The 3825-nt window shown below is 26.5% G+C and overlaps 1 protein-coding gene across 2 annotated transcripts in view; it reads left to right on the forward strand.

The window, feature by feature from the left end:
* The first annotated feature begins 1934 nt into the window (after positions 1-1934).
* LOC107446238 (AXIN1 up-regulated 1) overlaps positions 1935-3825 on the forward strand; it is a 17123-nt gene continuing 15232 nt past the window's right edge. Inside the window, exon 1 of one of the 2 annotated variants that reach the window (XM_016060835.3) lies at positions 1935-2225. The gene's annotated coding sequence lies outside the window, so the exon portion shown is untranslated. Of the gene's footprint in view, positions 2340-3825 lie in introns of both variants that reach the window. The other variant, XM_043040608.2, reaches the window with a different exon arrangement.

The following is a 3825-nucleotide window of genomic DNA, read 5'->3' on the forward strand; positions in this document are numbered from 1 at the left end:
AAAAAATTACTTTTTTATATACTAATTATCGAAAAAACGTAAACTTATAAGAGAATAAGTCAATACATTATTTGAACTAAGTAATAAAATCTAAAATATGAACGGGAATCGATCGTATCGTATAATGTTGGAGAAATTAAAATTTAAAAATAGAACTTTCAAGTTTTTTTGATCCTTGAACTATTTGATAGATTTTTTCCAGATATTTTCCATTTAAAATTACACCCCCCCCACATATATATATGTATGTCTCATATCACTTTTGAGATGTATCTTTAAAATAGGGTTTTGCTGGCAATTATCTTTGTAAAGGATTTGATTCGTCTAAAATTTAAGATGTAAATCGCTCAAAATGTATTAAATAAATTTAAATAGTTCCAGACCCCAGCGATAAGTCGAAATAAGCATAAAGTAAAATTAAACTTGGGGGCTCAAATCACTCTCGCTTGTTAGACTTGTCATATTTGTTGGATATAATCTCTTGTTGGACTTATGTCATATTTGTTGGATAAAATCGCTTGTTGGACTTATGTCATATTTGTTCGATATAATTGATCATCCATATTTAAAATTGGATTAGAGCAGAGATTCCATCCTGGTTTAATCCAGAGTTAATAAACCTCGTAGTTTTCAGTCGAACCTTATTTAACATAATTGTGTCTAGCGTCTGTCCTACTAAAACTATGTCCTTTTCCTATGAACTCGTACGCTTGACCTAATAGGTTTTTTTTTTTAAAGGAAGAAAAAAGTAACACCAACATTTTGAAAATTAAGATTCGTTCTATTTACTATAATATATAACATAAATATTTGTAATCAGAGCATTATGCTTTACAAATCTATGTGGTTAGTGGCTGCTAGCAAATAGAAATATTCACTTGGTATATTAACAAATGCACTTCTCTACAACAATGGAGAAGACACTTTAAATATTTGACAAGAAATATACTTAGATAAATATTATTTAACTTAAAAAGAAATGGCTCCAAAAATTTTGCTTAATTTTATTCAATATTTCTATAGTTATAGTAAAGAAACGAAAAATTAGTTTTTTGTGTGTTAAAAATGTTTATATATATATATTATAAAAATGTTACAAAATTTTATGCAGTTGCTGCATATAATAATTACCAATTGTTACCATTGTATAAAAGTTACAAGCTTATTGCTATATTTTCTGGCAAAGGGTGTTCATGTTATTTTTCGTTCGTAATTTTTTGTTGGTCCCTCAAACATTTGAAAGCTTTAAACTTATACCATATATGAGTATATACCATATATTAAACTTATACCATATATAAGTATGAGAAATCGCATGATCTAAACATCTCTGAAGTTATTAAATAGTCTTGGAAGTATTTCTTGAGAAATTTGAAAAAATGTTAAGAACTGAAAATTTCTTCCATAATTCTGAGGTAGTTTGCTTTGAATATTTCTATACACGAAAAATGCATAAGCCGAAGTCTATAAGTTTAAGCTTAAAACGTCATATATTTTATCTTTGCGTACATTAGTTATTTCAGTTTAAAGTTGAAATGAGAATAAAGTTAATTTATATGTTTTGAAATGTTAAAACCGATCTGTAAAGATATTTCGATTCTTATATCCTTATCCTTACAAGAACTCCTAAGGCTCAACCCAAGTTATTTTAACATTTTTGTGTTAAAAAACGTTAAATTTTTTTTTCCACTTCTGCTTTTACCTTGACATAACCTCTGTGTGTAAGTGACATAAATGTAGATATACAGATACAAATATTTAGAAAAAAAAAATCATTGTATTTCTATTTATTCACGCCTAGAGTTCCTCTATTCACACCATCAAGGTTTTACGAAAAATAAAATAACATTTGACGTAGAAGGTAGTGCTGCCATCTAACGCAACTATTTGCAACCAAGTAATTGTAATTAAACACATTCGAAAATTGACTCTTTAACATAGCGTAGAGTTAACATACAAAATTGAGTCATTAATATTTCATTATTTATAAAATTAACTTGGAGTTCAGTTTATTTGTTTTATTTAGTTAACTATTTTTTTTTTTTTTTGGGCGGAGGTATTTCCTTTCCGTAATGCTGAATCTGGCATCGTGCGCTGTAGCATCGTCTTTTACGTCTTTCTCCCCTATTTTCCAAATTTGTCATTTGTCTTGTGGTGTTGAATTAATATATTCCGTGTCTGAGGAGGATTGATTGACAATCGTGCGATTCTTCTTTTTAAAAAAGGTATTCGTTAAATCTTTTGCTTGATTTAAAATCTCTTCCTGGAGATAAAATAGTTGCACTATTATTGTATTAATTCTGCCGGTTAAAAAATGGATTGATTTTCCAGACAAACAGGTTTTTTGTTTGATTTTTCTACGTTGTGAATTTTTAATTGTATTTATTTGCTGACTATTTATGAATTCGTATTCTTCCAGTGATTGTCTTTCTATTTTTATGCATTAATATTGAAAAGTGTGAATTAAATGAAATAATTCTTTCCAAATAATAATTTAATTACCTCAAAGAATTTTTATTCAAAGAGTTAAGTGTTTTTTTTTGTAAGGTTAGGTGTTTTATTGAAAATTGGATCAAATTGTATCTCTTCGTTAATTTGTTTTAAATTTTTTTTTTTTTAAGATTACGAAAAAAGTGCCCGGGTGATGCAAAGTTAAAAAAATTTGAATAAATCAAGCTGTCAGGACTTGGGCTAGGTGAAATCTTGTTTTTGCTTATATGCACAAACCAAAACATTAGATTAGTCTAATAAATATTAGTCTAATAAACATTAGTCTAATAATCATTTACATACTCTTGAGATTTATGAAATATTAAGCTCTTGAGACACAATTCATCAGTATATTTGAATTAAAAACTGGTTTCTTAAATGTAGTATTTTAGTATAACTATGTAACTGTATATTTAAAACAGTACTTAAAAACAGTTTCATAAATTTCATGTACAATCATCAATTAAAATTTTGAAGTATTAGTTTTAATAGCAAAATATATATATATCAATAAAAGAGATAATCAAACCTTTTTAAATAAAATTCTATATTCTAAATGTGGACTGATTTTCTTAATACTAGCTAAAGATTATTTCTATGTTTTATGTGTAAAATTGATTTAATAATCGAAAATTCTAGTTAAAAGAGTTTTAGAAACAATTGTATGGTAAAATTAATTCACTAGGAAATTCCATTTGGTTTTAATTTACTAAGAGCATAATTAATTACTTAGTTCTTTGATAAAAACTTTTTGTGTTATCATTTGTCCGGAAGATTATTACCTTTCTATGAAAATATAGTAGATATAAGTAAGTAATTTATTTTTTAAAACTTTTTTTTGTTAAATATTTTTTTTTTTCTGGTTTGCTTTGACTAAAAAAAACTGAGTTTCCTGTAATAATTATGGTTCTTTTTTGATTAAAGCAAAAAAACTGCTTTTTGTAATTATTATTTTGTTAACATCTGAGAAAGATTTAATAATTAGTGGTAAAGATATCTTTATTTAAACATCCCCCAGGACATGAATGTTGTTGCAGTGTTTTCATCTCAGAAAAAAAATGGGTGAGAATTTCTCACCCTTTTTCAAAATCAGGGCGAGATTTCAAAAATTAAAAAAAAAAACACCAAGAGACTTGAAAAAAAAAATCATTTCTTTAATTGTAATGCATTTTTAACATCTTCTAATTTTTAAAGCATTGAATATTTTTGCTACATCATCATATGGAAAATGTTCTACATCTACTTTTTCATCAGCTATTCTCATTAGGTTGCTCAAATGCGTATTTGTTTCGTTTTGATCGTTTCTACCCACATTTGTTTCATTTTCATTTGTCC

The sequence above is a fragment of the Parasteatoda tepidariorum genome, chromosome 3 (genome assembly GCF_043381705.1).
Source record: "Parasteatoda tepidariorum isolate YZ-2023 chromosome 3, CAS_Ptep_4.0, whole genome shotgun sequence".
Taxonomy (NCBI): domain Eukaryota; kingdom Metazoa; phylum Arthropoda; class Arachnida; order Araneae; family Theridiidae; genus Parasteatoda; species Parasteatoda tepidariorum.